The following is a 17,262-nucleotide window of genomic DNA, read 5'->3' as shown; positions in this document are numbered from 1 at the left end:
GGAATGAAAGGAAGTTTCCTGCTATGTAGATGAAGCCTCAAAGGTGGCAGCCCTGAGACAGAACAGGTAGCAAATGCCCAGCTCCTCTGTGGATCCCTCAGAAGGGGATTCTGTACAGACGCAAATTTCCCCAAGACATGACTTTGCAGGGTAATAAAATATTTTTATTTCCTTCTTTATCAGTTATGTGATGTTATGACTGTGTAAGGTTGGAAATATATATACTACATATATGCTTAATATATAATAGGGTTATATATATTTGTATATATACAAAATAGGGTTAGTTTTAAAAAGAAAATCTGATGAGACTCCCCAGGTCCCTTAGTTAGAAATTTGGCAAAAGAGGGAAAAAAATCTGAGTTTTGTCTTCAGTTCCCCTTCTTGTCCAAAAGTCATTCCATGGAATGTACAGGAAGGCCAACAAATAGTAGATCCCATGGCGCTAGAAGGCTCATCCCTAGAATTGTATACCTGGTGACAAAAGTCAAAATATGCTGGATTATGGGGGAAAGACATGGTTTCCTCTAACTTTATAGCCAATTATTTAAGAGCAAGAGAAGAGTCAGATCTAGGGTTAAGTCTGGAAAAATAAAAAAAAAGAAAAAACATGCTGGATCAGATCTATTTTTTTAAGCTATCGTGGTCTGGACCTTTGTGTCTTTTTCTTTTCCTGCTCTGGTGTAGCATTTATAAGAGACATAATGATAACACAGCGTTTAAGAAAGTTATAGGTAGAAGAGGGAAATAAACAATCTAATTAGCTAAAAGTCCCCTGCATGCATCATCATGCTTTGGGATAAATTTCCTTGCATTTCTTCATTTCCCCTGTCTGGCGCTTCCCTAGAAGTTTCACCTATTAAAAGCTGAGTTGGTGGCTGTTGAAGAGAAAAAATGAATGAAAAGCCGAATAGTAAAGGATGCCATATGGGCTAGTCCATTAAACAGTCACATCTTATTTTAGGAGGTTGCATTGTAGATGGGGTAGACACCATAGGCAACATATCTTAATTAATCTATTTTTTTATAGTGGAAAACATAGTTTATTTAGAAAGTAAGTTAGAGAGAGAGAAAGACGAGATTCACCTCCCCTCAGTAGGGAAGGGGGCCAAAGCTAGGAACCATGGCAGCCATAGCTCAAAGAGCCACATGGACACACCAGAGTTTAGCAGAGCAATGGCCTCAAATATATCTTTAATAAGAGACATTTCTATGGAGTCAGAAGAAAAACAAGGGTTAACGTCTGAAACAGTCTATAAATCAGTTTCCTTAAGAGTCTGGAGGGCAGTAAGTTGAGGTGTTCAGAGTTAGGACTCAAAGCATTGTCGACTATATCACAAAGTTTTACAAAGTGTTAATAACAACTGAGTAAAGTATGTACTTGCAAACAAAATTTGAAGTATATTTCTCTCTACTTGATTTTCTAGAACTTCAAAACTATTATGAGTATTGATTTATGGCAATATAGTTATTTGCATGAGTTCAACAAGAATCTGTTTTTTTTGTTGTTTTTTGTTTTGTAAAGGACATGATTGGAGACATTGGTTATTTTACCAAGGCTTAGAATGACATTTCAGATATCAGCAGTGTGCTTTGAGAAATAGAGACTGAGATCTACAAAGAGTCCACTGAAAGCCCTTTGGAAAGGCAGGCCTCGTTACTTTGTCAGCTCTGTTACAGGGCTCTTGTGGTGAATAAAGAACATTGCTCTCTGACAGGCCCAGTGTCTCAAGAAAAAGGCAATAGCAATTTCACCGAGACCAAATCAGAAAAATGGAATAAAAATCTAAAAACATTAGTTTGGAGCTTGTAGTCAGGAAAAAATATAGGATTCAATTCAAATTGTAGAAAATAATAAAAAACTCAAAAATAATGAGCAAGAGAATCTAATAACAAGTGTACTTATAGTTTCTTTTGAAGCATAATCCTCTCTGTCCAGTCTTCCATTTCTACCAAAGACAAATCATAGTAGGACCAAATTTGCAAAATAAGTTTTAGTCTTATTATACTTGGCATGATTATTTGCGTAAGTGCAGTAAGAATCATTATTTGCCCATAGGATCCTTTTAAATCAGCTTTGCTGGAACTTTTTTTCTCATAAGGAATATCAGACTAGACCTTTTAAAGACCTTAAGCCCAGCCAATGAATGATCTGAGCCTACATATACCTGTGAGAATTGGGTGAACTCCTCTCTTCTTGAGGTCCCCAAATAACTTAGGGTTCCTGGGCCTGTGAGAGAGTAACATTCTTTACTCCCCAAGGTCAGAAGACCTGTAACAGAGCAGACAAGGTATAAGGCTAGCCTTTCCAAAGAGCTTTTTGAAGGACTCCATAAATTTCAACCTCAATTTCTCAAAGCACGCTGCTCGTGTCTGAAATGTCATTTCAGTCTAAGCCTTGGTAAAATAACCAAGCAAATAACAATACTGCCATAAATCAATACTCACAAATAGTTCTGAGATTCTATAAAATCAAGTAGAGAGAAATATGCTTCAAATTTTGTTCACAAGAACATATTTTACTCATTAACAGCTATAAATAGCTCAAAAGAAAAAAGTTTTCTTGACTCTGAAAAACAAAAGAATCGGCAATGCTTCAAATAAAAAAGTCATAAAAATTATTTCAGTCTTCTACTTGTTCACTCCATGCAATTAACCTTCCTTCTGTTCCATATTGGGTCACCAAGTCCCATGAACACATAGGCTCCCTAATAAAAGTCCTGGAATTTTTTTTTTAAGGCACAATCTCCAAAGTTATAAGAAATCAGCACTGAAGAACACCTGTCAGACTGATTGTAAACTCATTTTTAAAAAAGACCCAAGTAAAACAATAATTGTTGATGACAAAAGTCTTAAATTTGGTCAAAGATACAACTGACAAGAAAATTTGGTTATATCTGTAGCATACAACAATTTAATATAATAATTATTATTATTGATAATCTATACTAAGACATATCAGATGTCACACAATTTTGGAACACATACTAATGACACATATAAATATATAACATAAGGAAAGCTAAACATGCTTTCATATTTAACAATGCTTTCTGAATGATTTTAATATACCAAATACGCCAAGTATGCTTCTCTTGGACTTCAGGGAAACCTAATATCTAAAAAGTTAATGAGGGCCAGACATGGTGGCTCACACCTATAATCCCAGCACATTAGGAGGCTGAAGCAGAAGGACTGCTTGAGCACAGGAGTTTGAGACACACCTGAGCAACCGGCAAGACCTCATCTCTACAAAAAAATTAAAAATAAAAAAAGTCGTTGGATTTGGCAGCATGCACCTGTAGCTCCAGGTACTTGGGAAGGCTTAGACAGAAGGCTCACCGGAGCCCAGGTAGTCGAGGCTGGGGTGAACCAAGATCATGCCACTGCACCCTGGGCAACAGAGCAAGACTCTGACTCAGGGGGAAAAAAGTTAGTGAGGTCAAAAAGACTGAGTTCACAACTTTATATTTTGATTTTGGAAAGCTTGTCAAATGTCAAAAGTTCAAAAATATTTGATACCACAACACAAGATCATAGGACACTGGAAAATTCCCATTCATTTAGCCAAAATGATAACTCAAAGATTTTAAAAAGCAAAAACTTTTATTCTTTGATAGAAGAGACTCTGAGGTGAGTAGATTGCCTGAGTCCGCGGGTTCGAGACTCGCCTGGGCAACTTGGTGAGACCTCATCTCTACAATAAATCAAAAAATAAGCCGGGTGTGGTAGCACGCGCCTGTAGTTCCAGCTACTTGGAAGGCTGAGGCGGAAGGATCGCTGGAGCCCAGCAGGTCGAGGCTGTGGTGGCTGGGAGCAGCCACTACACTCCAGTCTGAGCGACAGAGTGAGACTCCAACTCAAAAAAAAAAAAAAAGACTCATTTTCTTAAACAGTAAGACCTAAGAAAAGACAGTATGGGACCAACTGATCTCTCTCTGCCCCATCTTTCTGCAGTTTACTCAAAAGGTAAACATAGGCGGGGCTCGGTGGCTCAGTCTGTAATCCCAGCACTTTGGGAGGCTGAGGCCAGTGGACTGCCCGAGTTCAAGGGTTCAAGACCAGCCTGGGAAACTTGGCAAGACCTCATCTCTACAATAAATCAGAAATTAGCTGGGCGTGGTATCACATGCCTGTAGTTCCGGCTACTTGGAAGGCTGAGGCGGAAGGACTGCTGGGACCCAGAATGTCAATGTTGGGGTGGCCGTGAGCATGCCACTGCACTCCAGCCTACACAACAGAGTGAGACTCCAACTCAAAAAAAAGTAAACATAAACTTTCATTATCTTTTGAAATTATACAAAAACCTCGTACAAAAGAGAACATTATCTTTGCATTAGTGCATTATTAACACTGGAGCTATTTTTTCTTTTTTGAGTCAGGGTCTCACTCTGTCACGCAGGCTGGAATGTAGTGGCACAATCATAGCTCACCACAGCCTTGACATCCTGTGCACAGGCAATTCTCCCAACTTCGCTTCTCGAGCAGTTGGGACTACAGGTATGTGCCACTGTGCCCGGCTAAGTTTTTGATATTTTGTAGAGACAAGGTCTTGCTATGTTGACCAGGCCATGAAGCTAATTTTAATAAAACCTTATAAACAAATCTGATTTTAATCAGTTTGACCACAATGTAAAATTTTCATAACCCTTTCAAAATATTTTTTAAAGGGTAGATCAATGTTCTAAGAAAACCCTGTTATTCTGATACAAGGGCCTAGATTCCAGCCCAGCATCAGTGTGTTTTTGATATTATTGTTTAATTTATAGAAAAATTAATAGATACTTAAAAAATTTTAGTCAACTTGATCACATATAAAATTCCATTTATAAGATCAATCTCCCATAGGCTTTTTACAACTTGTTTAAATCTTCAGTTTTATTTTTTTTTAATTTTGAGTTAGAAACTCTCTGTTGCCCAGGTTAGAGTGCAGTGCCATGCTCAGGGACCACCACAGCCTCGAGCTGCTGGGCTCAGGATCCTTCAATCCCAGCCTTCCCTGTAGCTGGAACTACAGACATGTCCACCACACCCAGCTAATTTTTTATTTATTGTAGAGATGAGGTCTTTCCATGTTGCCCAGGCTGTTCTCAAACCTGTGGGCTCAGGCAATCCTCTCACCTCTGCCTCCCAAAATGTTGGGATTACAGGCGTGAGCCACTGTGCCTGGCTTCAGTTTTATCTCAGCACAAAGGTTTACTTTCTTTCTAACTTTCTATATCTATTCAGTTTTAGCCATCATTTATACTAGTTTAATTTTAAAACAACTTAAAAACCACTAAATTAGATTAAATTGCTTTCCCTTTAATAAAAATCACATTCCCATGCCATCTTATAAATTTTCACCAAAAACATATCTAATTTTCCTTATTCATTTTGCTTGTAAAATTGTTTTTCTTGTATCTAGTGGTCTTATATCAATTACAATATTAGTAACTTAGTAACTCTATTTTTAGGGAAACACCTAGGAGGCAGGCAATTTTAATTATGTGCCAGATGTCTGAACAAAAAGACAATATCTTAATGGTGTAAATCTAAAGACCTAAGTTTATCAACAACTTAAGCAAGGTCAAAAAGTATCACAGAAACAAAGTTTTATAACTTAAAACGTCTAGTATGTTTTAATAGTATGGGACCAATAGACTTGGATAAAATGTCTAGATTAAATGCTGAAGACACTTCTATTTTACCAATAATTTAGAAATATCTTCAGTAAAGATTACTAAAGCCATGTGAATAAAAAGGCATTTGGGTTAAAATTTCTATTTTCCTGCTAAAATATTTTAAGTGCTTACTTTTTCTTTATGCTAATTAATTAGAGTTCTTTCATTTATTTTGGTAGTGGAACATTTACATATATAGGACATAGATATACAGACACAGAGGCAGAGCAGATTTTATAGATTTATAAGATTCTCCATTTGTCAGTTTCAAAGTTCTTTCTTCTAAGTCTATACTATCAATCTTTTTCAATGATCTGTTTCATTGTTCCAGGTAACCCTAAATTCATAGAGGTAATTCTTAGGTAAAACAAGATGGGTAATTTATATTTTAAAAGCACAGAATTAAGATGTCAGGCCTGAATATTACACCTTCAACTACTTAACTAAGAAAAAAAAATGATATAAGTAAATATAACACTGCCAGGGAAAACACTTTTTACAAAGGTATGACCTACAGATTTAATTACAATGCAAAAGAGGGTAAAACTTTAGACCTGAGAGGAATCTGTTATAGCCCAGGCTGGTCTCAAACCCCATTCTTGGGGTTCCATAAAGAACAACAGGTTCTTCCCAAAAGATATCTGTGATGCCTTTTCTGTTTTCCTTAAGGGATCCCAAGATGTAAGGAATTATCTTAGGTCCTGGCCGGGCGCGGTGGCTCAAGCCTGTAATCCCAGTACTTTGGGAGGCTGAGGCAAGAGGATTGTCTGAGCCCAGGGTGTTCGAGACCAGCCTGAGCAACTGGGTGAGACCTCGTCTCTACAATAAATCAAAAAATTAGCTGGGCATGGTGGCACGCACCTGAAGTTCCAGCTACTTGGAAGGCTGAGGCAGAAGGATCGCCCGAGCCCAGCAGTTTGAGGCTGCGGTGGCCGTGAGTATGCCACTGCACTCCAGCCTCGGCAACAGAGTGAGACTCCAACTCAAAAAAAGAAAGAAAGAAATTATCTTGGGTTCCTATTCTGTCAGCATTAAGGCTAGTTAGAGGAAGGAGAGACAGACAAAAGCAAATGGAGATACAGACAAAATTTAGTTGACTACAAAGATTCCCAAAAGGGTTGGGCGCATGCTGTGGCTCATGCCTGTAATCATCGCTCTTTGGAGGGAGAGGCGAGAGGATTTCCTGAGTGCAGGGGTTCGAGACCAGCCTGGGCAACTTGGCAAGACCTCATCTCTACAATAAATCAAAAAATTAGCTGGGTGGCACGCACCTCTAGTTCCAGCCACTTGGGAGGATGAGGCAGAAGGATCGCCTGATCCCAGCAGGCCGAGGCTGCAGTGGCTGTGAGCATGCCATTACACTGTAGCCTGAGTGACAGAGTGAGACTTCGACTCAAAAAAAAAAAAAAAACCCTTTTACCTATAGAGCACTAAAAAACAACATTCTTTCACATCTCTTATTACCAGATTTTAGCTGAGACAAACAGTTGCCATATTTCTGTTGAAAAAAAATTTTTTTAATTAAATGTATCTTCCCAAGTGCTTAAACACAGTTAAGTGGCAAACATCAGACACACAAGGCGAATACAAACATAAAATCAGAAAACCAGAAAGGAGGAAGTTCTTGAGGCAATGTTACATCTTTCTTCTAATTTAACCTCTCCATCGAAGTTTTAGAATGAGCCCTCTCTAAACATTTTTTCCTCCCGATGGTGCACCTATTTCTAATATCAACTCAATTCAAAAAGCCTGGTCAAAGTCTATGTCATAATTTTCCAGATTTTGCCAATATAGGCAAGGGGTGTTTTGGAGAAGGTATAGAGGAGGCAGTCCCCATGAGCCCCCAAAATTTGCTCTCAGAAATAGATTTAAGACAGTAAAACAAAACAAATGCCCCATAGAGCACAGATCTGGGACCCTTTAAGACAAACTCCCCTAAAAGCTTCATACGTTTGGAATGAAAAGTGTGCTACTTAAAATCTTACATGTCTCAAACACCCAGTCTTTTCAGACTGACTACCTGACGTGAACCCGAGAATCCAAAGACTTCTAGGTGGTGGAGACCAAAAGAGAGTATTCCCTCCTGGTCAGTTGTCAAGAAAATAAAGACAAGACAAGAGGGAAACCTCATCTGGTTTTTGTTCCAGGGACGCACAGCCAAACTTGTCTTAACAGATGTCAGTCTACTCAGCACCACAAAACTGACCAATCTGCAAGGTTGGCCTGAACAGCAGGCTTAGGTTCCATGTTATGGTACCCCTCTCGATGACAGACGAACACAGAAAGACAAAGACAAAGGAAAATGAGTTTCTCCCAACCAAGTACTAACCAGAGCCAACACTGCTTAGTTTGAGATCACAGATCGGGTGCATTCAAGGTGGTATGGCTATAGACAGGAAAATGAATTTCTGAGAGAAAAAGAGAACAAAAATATGACCACAAAAGTATCCAAAAGTACACCAGAGCTGCTATGCCAAGACTAATCACACAAATCTTTTTTCCCATTAATCAAACCTTGCAGAAGAAACAAACTCATTTTTACCATCTTCTTACTGGAGTGCATAGAAAGAGAACCCAAGTCTGGCTAGTAAAAAATTCTTATCCCTTTGCCAGAAAAACAGGTTTCTATGTTCTCCTCACTGTGACTTCTATCACACACACACACAAATAAATAAGTCCTATGACTTGTACTTTGGAACTCTAGTCATCAGCTAGCAAAAATCGACTGAATCTCAGTGGGTTTTACCTCATCTCCAGTAGAAAAGTAGCAGCAGATTTAAAACAGGTAGAAAAAGAGAAACAGAAAATTTAGGAGATTTATATTTAAACTCTGTAGTTCCAGGTTACCCTTTGAGCTCTAAATTTTTTCTGGTGTAATTTGCCCATCAGTTTATAAATGTGCACAAGAACAGACCATACTATGTAACCAGTTAGAATACTAGAAAACCTGGCATGCCTTCGAACTTTTCCATTTACACAAATGGATTTACGCAAATCGAGACACCAAAAAACCAACATGAGTGCCCAAAATGGGTTCTTCTCTTTGTCTTTTCTCATTCTTAGAGGATACACGGATGAGCCACTTGAGACTAATTTTGGGAGAAAATGTAATGGAAAAGAGCTGCTGCAATGCACCTCTGAAATCAAAACTAGGATTCAGTTTTCTAGGAAAAGACCAGCTCAGAATAAACCAAAGTAGTGCCAATTAAGCCAGGGGTGGGGGAGTCCAGGGCTCAGGACAACTTACCAAGGAGAAGCTTGAAGCTGGAAGGGTTTCAATGAGTCCCTACTGGTACCTTTGCTTAATGACTGCGTGACTCCTTTGGGGGTCCTGAGTCTTCTCTGAGGCCTCACGAAGGGCACCAATTATGATGATGAAGGATGCCAAACTCTGCAAAATATTTAAGAAGGTTTATTCGGAGCCAGATGTGAGTGACCTAGGCCTGTGGCACTGTTCTAAGAGGTTCTGAGAACATGTGCCCCCAATGACTGAATTGCTCCTTGGTTATATATATCGCAGGAAGACAGAAGTTACAAAAAACCTTGACTCAATACATGTGAGGCTTATATGGGTTTGGTCCAGGAAGAAGGGACATCTCCAAGTAGGAGCTCCATACATAGATTCAAACATGTGCTCTAAGGAATTTTAAAATCAGTAATGGAAATGTGTACTGTTGAGATGAGAAGCATTAAGAAGATGTTTCCTGTTATACAGATGAAGCTTTATAGATGGCAGCTCTGAGAACAGGTAGTAAATGTCTAGGATCTCTGTGGATCCCACAGAGATTCTGTACAGATGCAAATTTCCCCAAGAGATGGATTTGCAGGGTCATAAAATATATTTTATTTTCTTCTATATCTGCTATGTGATTTTATGCCCGAGTCAGGTTGGAAAGTAAGCCACGTTATATAGAGTCACTTAAAAAAAACATTTGATGACACTCTTCTGGACCCTTAGCCAGGAATTTGGCAAGAGAGAAAAGATCAGAGTTGTATCCTTAAGAATGAAGTCATTTTCTTTTCACCAACCACAAAAGTTGTGGACCACTACCACCACAGCTAATTCTCAGAATAAATAAACTCAGCATCTGAAAGCATGTAAAATACCTCTAAGACTGTTCACTACTTCAAACTGCTGCTCTGGCTTACATGAATTCATAAAAGTCATTCTACTTTTTCAGTTGTAACAAGGCAAAAACTTCTACAATCACATTCAAAGACATGAACTAATGACTTCATATGACATTGCAGCATCAGTTTCAGCTGTGATAAGAAAAGCTAAAAATGGGTAGTTTCTGTGCTAAACACTGTATTATCTCATTTATGCCACACAATGACTTTGTGAGGAAATTAAAGCTCAAAGTTTGGTCACTTAGCAGCAAGCCAGTAACTGTTTTCTCAATAAGAACAGTTACTCTGTGGAGTCTGGCAAGGCTTTATTCCAAAATCCTAAGAATCTATGCTGTGATTATTTCCTACAGAAGCTTGCCAAAGTCATCAAATTACATTTCAACCTGCCACTGACAGTTCAATGACCACGGACCTGCTGGGTCAATGACACAGAGCAGCTGCATAACAGCCAGGACCCGGTGCAAAGCCTTCTTTTTTTCCTGGGCCCCACTCAAATCTAGCAACATTTTGGGTTACTCAGTAAATGACCTGAAGTAGTATATCCACATGAGGAATCCGTCACCTCCAAAATCTAAGGAGGCTCACTGGATCTTGATTCTCTTTTTGTTGTAGGTCTAGGAACATGTCCTACACACCACTGGCTCACCAGAAATTTCACTGAGTGAGAAAGCCCTTAAATTTGTGTTGGATTTCTCATCTTCTTACTTGCAAATATTTTACCAGTAAGTCTAAAGTATAAAGTAGTTGCTACTTCTTGCTCACTAGGTCCAATCAGCATAATGTCATTAATGTAATGGGCCACTTTGACGTCTTGTGGAAGGGAATGGTGATCAGGGTATAAATAAGTTTGCTATGGCTGCCATAATGGAGAACTACAAACTGAGGGGCTTAAATGACAGAAATGTACTGTCTCCAGTTCTGGGGCTAGAAGTCTAAGATCAATGTGTCAGCACGGTTGGTTCCTTCAGAGGGCTTTGAGGGAAAATCTGTTCCATGCCTCTCCCCTTGCTTCTAACGGTTTGCTGGAAATCTGTGGCACCCCTGGCATGTAATAGTATCACCCCAATCTCTGCCTTCAGTTTTACATGATATTCTCCCTGCATGCATGTCTATGTCCAAACGTCTCCTTTTTTTTTTTTTGAGCTGGAGTCTCACTCTGTCGCCCAGACTGGAGTGCAGTGGCCGCTCCCGGCCACCGCAGCCTCGACCTGCTGGGCTCCAGCAATCCTTCCACCTCAGCCTTCCAAGTAGCCGGAATTACAGGCATGCGCTACCACACCTGGCTGATTTTTTAATTTATTGTAGAGATGAGGTCTCGCTGCCCAGGTGGGTCTCGAACCCGTGGGCTCAGGCAATCCACTCACCTCAGCCTCCCAAAGGCGCGGGATTACAGGCTGAGCCACCGAGGCCGGCTAACGTCTCCTTTTTTATAAGCACACTAGTCATGTCGGATTAGGGGTCCAGTCTACTCCAGTATACCCTCATCTTAGCTAATTACATTTGCAACAACCCTAGTTCCAAAGAAGGTCACAATTTGAGGTACTGAGGGCTAGAACTTCAACACATGACTTTTTAGAAGACACAATTCAATCCGTAACAAGGTCCTTGTAGCCTAAATTATGAAATTGGGCTAGAAATGATAACCCCTTGAGGTAGGACAGTGAAGGTGTATTTCTGGTCTGGTTAGCTGAAGAAAACCGTCTTTACTAACATATACTAAGAAAAGGCATTTGTCAGATCAATGGCTGCATGCCAGCTACTAGGGCTTAGATTAATTTGTTCAAACAATGAAATGACATCTGGAACAGCAGATGCAATTAAGGTCACCACCCAGTTAAGTTTATGATAATCCATTGTCATTTCCCAAGACATCTGTTTTCTGCGCAGGCCAATTAGGAAAGCTCAATGGGAATTCAGCACAAATCACCAACCCTGCATCCTATAAATGCAGTAATCTCTGCAATTGCTCCAAGAATGGTGCATTGCTCCAAGAATGGTTTACTATTTTCCTAGGAAGAGGCAACTCTAGTGGTTCCACTTGGCCTTTCCTATTACGAGAGCCCTCACTCCACAGGTCAGGGAATCAGCAGGGGATTCTTCCTACTGCTCAGTATGCCTATACCAATTATGCATTCTGGAACTGGAGAAAGAGCCACTGGATGAGTATGGCAACCCACTTACTCACTGTGAGGAGCACCTGAGCTGAACCTTCATTGACCACCTAACTCTCACCTGAGCTGAACCTTCATTGACCACCTAACTCTCAACAAGCCCCTATTCTAAACGGTGGGCCACAGTGACGCTATGAGTGCCTTGGGATTCATGTCAATTCAGAGTTAAGTGTTCAGTAATCCATGAAAAGTCTGATTATTTCCTTTTCTCCAATGCACAGCTACCTTTATTTTAAAAAAAACAAACAAAGGCTCCTTTAGGAAAAGCTGGGGAAAAAATTAACAGCATAAATTTTTGGTAGTGTAATGTGGTCCATGCTCAAAGGGACCCGGGTTTCCCTCATTTAAAGGGCTCTGATTCTGTAAAATGACCCAAATATGGGAATTGATTGAGGAATCATGATTCTTTTGTTAGATTTCTGTTCACCTGACCTATAACTCTTCTACTTACATAGATCAAGTCAGAATTCAGTGGACTGCCCCTCTATTTCTCTTCTAGGGACACCATGATCAACTAGCCAACATCACAGGTCTCAACGAGTCAGACCATTCAATTACTGCTTTGACTCTTCGTGATGGCACTGTGACTACCTGGTCTTTGTTGATCTAGTGCTGCCACGTGGCCCCGTCACCTGGGATCCAACAATTTCCACTGTTTTTAAGGAACCCCAGTTACTGGCAGCAGTTCCCACTGAAATTTCTGACCAGAAAAGTCAACCAGAATTCTTCATGAATGCTGGGAGTCCCCTCACGAATTTGTTTCTCACCATCACAGTGAAAGGGGTGTCCTCTGTACCCTCCAAGGAGCAGACCTGTGTTGATGAATCCACTCTTGGGTCTCAGTCTCCCTAAGCCTTTGGTTCCCTTCCTCTACAGTGAACCAAGGCACTGAAAAGCCCTGGCATTTCATCTCCATTTAGCCCTGGCATTTCATCTCCATTTCATCTCCATCCACCTTGTGGCCCATGTTTCAGCCAACCAAACAAGCTGTTAGAGCCCTTTCTAGCCCTAGAGATACTACAATGGACCCAGAGCTCTGCTTAGAGGGCCTATAGTAATAAATTATGCCTGATGCAACTTTATGTTCCTTCTATCATTACCTCTCACCCTTGACACCCATTCCCACACATATTTTATGGATTTCTGTCTATATAAATTGAAAAAAAAATCATTTAGTTTTTCTTTCTTTCTTTTTTTTTTTGTTAAAGGAACATAGCACACTTCTTCAAGGGTCATAATTTAGTAGCTCACCCTTCAGCATCTGCTGAACTTGAGATTAGCTGCAGGTCTAGAAGCAAAGAGGGGTGGTAGGATAGGTCCTGAGGAGAACCAGCAGTGTCCTGAAAGGCAAATATCTCAAGGAAGACCGTTACAAGTTCTTTAGGCAAAGTAGGGTTAATCTTCTCAAATGAGAGGGAAGGATTGCTTCTACTGGCAAAAAAGACTGAGCGAAATTTAGAAGCTTAATATCCCCAGCTTCATCAGGATGCTCCCATATGGCCCACTCCAAATTTAAGGATCCTATCCTTCATAATTATTTAAACAACAGACACAGGTGACAACAGGATTTCAACATGCATAGTAGAAATTTAGCCACCTACAGAATGAGAGATTCTGGGTGTAGTATTCACCAACCTCAGTTCTGCAGCAACAGGAGATAAAGTTTTTTTGTTTGTTTGTTTGTTTGTTTGTTTGGAGGGGGGTGGGTAGGCAGACATCGAAACTTTCAGATTATTTATGTGGAACTTAAGCTGGGAATTTAAAGCCCTATGCTCATCCTTCTCTTTTCCTACTGTATCGAGCAGTTAGGATCAACCCATCAATCTCATTATTTTGAGAAAAATGTTCTAAGGTATCAAATACAGGATCATCCAGAACCTTACCTTCTATAAGCATTTGAGTAGGAATATCCAAAAGTGATCTTCTGCATAACTCTGTTACCATAACACACTATGAACTGACTACCAGTGTCCTCTCTACAGTAGCAAATAGTAAATCTTTAAATCTAATCAGATTGCAGAACTGATTCTAGAAACCACATAATCAATTCATAAAACTCATGTTTGAGGTTCTATTCTCTAAAACAGAACAGTCAATATTAAAATCTGAATCAGTCAGGGTTGTCCGGAGATAGAGAACCAACAAGAAAAATACAGATTTAGATGTAGATATAAACATAAATCGCTACATCTATATCTAGATAGATATACAGTTATTGTTACTTTAAGGAACTGGCTCACACAATTGTGGGAGCTAGCAACTTTGAAATGTGTAGGGCAGATCTGCAGACTGGAAACTTGGATAGGAACTAACACCGCAGTCTTCAGGACCATTTTTCCTTCTCCAGGACACCTCAGTTTTGGCTCTTACAGCCTTCAACTGATTGAATGAAGACCACCCATATCACTGAGTTAATATCCTTTACTTCAGGGCAACTAACTTAGATGTTAACCACATCTTCAAAATACCATCTTAGCAATACATGTCATATGCTAAGATGACATATAAAACTAATTATCAGCCGGGCTCGGTGGCTCAGCCTGTAATCCCGTGCCCTGGGAGGCTGAGGTGAGTGAATTGCCTGAGCCTGTGGGTTTGAGACCTGCCTGGGCAACTTGGTGAGACCTCATCTCTACAATAAACCAAAAAATTAGCCGGGTGTGATAGCACACACCTGTAGTTCCAGCTACTTGAAAGGCTGAGGCAGAAGGATCGCCAGAGCCCAGCAGGTTGAGGCTGCAATGGCCAGGAGCGGCCACTGCACTCCAGTGTGGGCGACAGAGTGAGACTCCAACTCAAAAAAAAAAACAAAAAACAAACAAAAAAAACAACTAATTATCAAATACAGTAAACTTACAGATTTCTCAATAATCATGGCTCACCGCAGCTGCAACCTCCTGGCCACAAGTGATTTTTCTGGCTTATCCCCCCCAAGTAGCTGAGACTATTAGGCATGTGCCACCATACCTGGTGAACTTTTTAATTTTTTTGTAGAGACAAGATTCTGCTATATTGCCCAGGCTGGTCTCTAACTCCTAGGTTCAAGCAATCCTCTTGCCTTGGCCTCCCAAAGCGCTGGGATTACAGACATGAGCCATCGTGCCTAGCCTTGCATCTACATTTTAAGAACAATATTATATTTCAAAAATATGATCTTCAACTCTAAAACAGAAATCACACTTTAAAATTATACCTCTGAGAGAAGCACTCTCACTTTCTTAAAAATGGGTTGAAATAATTCTGTTACATCTTTAAAAAAACAAAAAAAACTTTCTTGGATATTCACTCATTCAATAAGTAGCTACTATGTGCGCTAATCAAGAAATCTAGGTTAAATTGCTGCACAAAATGAAAATTTGTGCCTTACTAGTGCCAACACTGTAGCAAGATATCATCCTTATCCAACCATCTTCTCCCTGGGCATAATAATCAAACACTTTGTGAAAGTCTGCTATGTGCTAGGCATTTAGTTCTGAGTGTGACCTTCTAGCATGCACTGTTTCATTATTAGCAGTCTGGCTTAAGAGATCAGACCGTCTAGGTCCAAGTCCTGATTCCACTACTTACCAGCGGCAGAACTTTGGCCAAGTTACTTAACCCTCATCAGTAAAACAATCATGACCACTCCCACTGAATTCCACTAAGAATGAAATGAGTGCAAATGTGTAAAGTACTGAGCTTGACACATAGAAGATATCAAGTATTCACTACTATTATTTCAATTTAATTTCCAGAAAACCAGAGATTACTCCAGCAATAATGGAGGTAAATAACACCAATGGTAACTAAAAACACTTTTATCTGGCTCATTTACCCTTATATTACTACTTTCAAAAATCCTTTCTCTATCCTCAACTCAATTTAAATTACTTCTAGATAAGTTTTATAAAAACTACAAAGTGCTATATCTATTTATTCCATGCACAACATCAACTCATTGTGGAGTTTTTATAAACACATGGTTCAGAGGCTTTTAAGATCATGATGCATTTTAAAGATCAAAATTGCACTCACTTTCTGTAAAACTACAGTAGCTATTATCTTAAAAAATTTAAGTATCAGAACCATCAAAGATGGCCTATATGTAAATTATGCACATTTCGCTCTCTAGGACCTGTATCTTTGCAGCTGGGCAATACTCATGAAATGATGTTAATTCCCAACCTAGCTCATCTTCCGTAACAAAAAACACAAACACGGTCATCTGAAGTCGATGGCTCATCCTTATTTATGAAAAACAGGCCTCATTCTTATTTCAAAGTTTACAAGTGGCCAACAACCTCGGGAAGGGCTAGCGCTCACAATTAAGAAGTGATTCGATTGGAGTCGTGCTGCCAACGCTGCCTTCCCCAAAGCCAAGTCTATTAACTAATATAACTAACCCCGACAACAGGAAAGCGGCCCGGTTAAACACATCTGAACAAGGCCAGCTGCTTTTAAAGTGATCGCTTTGGGTAAAAAGTCATTCAAGATCGGATTGCGACTCTGATCCCGGTTTTATACCCTTAAAGTGAGGCAGAACAACGTCAACGTGCGCTGGCCTGTTAATCCACCCAAAGGTTCGGCTCTGACCTTAATCGGGTCGAAAGTCCTCCACTACGGAGCTTTCGAGTCTCCAGAAGAAAACTGGGGTGGCGGACCCAAAAAAGTGTTGGCTCCCCGCGATCACCCTGTGCCAAAGTTCAGCCATCCCCGCGTACGGCTCAAGCAGAGGCACCGGCTGCCCCTTCCCCCAGAATCCGTCGGCGAGAACCGCCTCCGGGGAATTCCCAAGTGCGGCCGAGAGCCACGACCTGCCCGCGCCTAAAATACGACACGGCCGGTCTTTCAAACAACGTCTGCGGGCGCTTGCGGGTCCTTCCTCGACCGGCTTCCGACCAAGGGAAGAAAAGGAGGCGAGAAGTTACTACCGGGCAGGCGAGAGGTTACACAGTTCCCAAGGCAGGATTCGCCAGGACGCAGGCCTGACCGCGAAAGGCGGGGTGACCTTCCCGCCGCCGGGGGCGGTGGGGTCGGCCGGCGCAGACGACCCCCGCCCGGCGGGCAGACGCCTCCGCGGCCCGAAGAGGTCCGCGCCCCAAGCATGCCGCCCCGCACACGCCGGGGGCGGCAGATGCCCTCTGGACCCCTCCCACCCCCCACGGAGGTCTGGGGCCCTGGCTACCTCGTAGGGCGCTGGGGCCGCGGCCGTCGTGCACCGCCCGAGCTGGAGGCAGCTCCCCGGATGCCGCGGCCGTGTCACTAGCAGGGCGACCTGCCAGAGCACCGGCCCGGCGCCGGAACCCGCGGGGCACGGG

The 17,262-nt window shown here is 41.1% G+C and overlaps 1 protein-coding gene across 1 annotated transcript in view; it reads right to left on the bottom strand.

The window, feature by feature from the left end:
• Window positions 1-17,208, bottom strand: part of FAM210A (family with sequence similarity 210 member A) — a 41,420-nt gene extending 24,212 nt beyond the window's left edge. The window contains exon 1 of the mRNA XM_008071471.2: window positions 17,130-17,208. The gene's annotated coding sequence lies outside the window, so the exon portion shown is untranslated. The remainder of the gene's footprint in view (window positions 1-17,129) is intronic.
• Window positions 17,209-17,262: the final 54 nt, after the last annotated feature.

The sequence above is a fragment of the Carlito syrichta genome, unplaced genomic scaffold, assembly GCF_000164805.1.
Source record: "Carlito syrichta isolate Samal-C Ts95f unplaced genomic scaffold, Tarsius_syrichta-2.0.1 Scaffold314337, whole genome shotgun sequence".
Classification (NCBI taxonomy): domain Eukaryota; kingdom Metazoa; phylum Chordata; class Mammalia; order Primates; family Tarsiidae; genus Carlito; species Carlito syrichta.
This window is presented reverse-complemented; position numbering and strand designations above follow the sequence as displayed.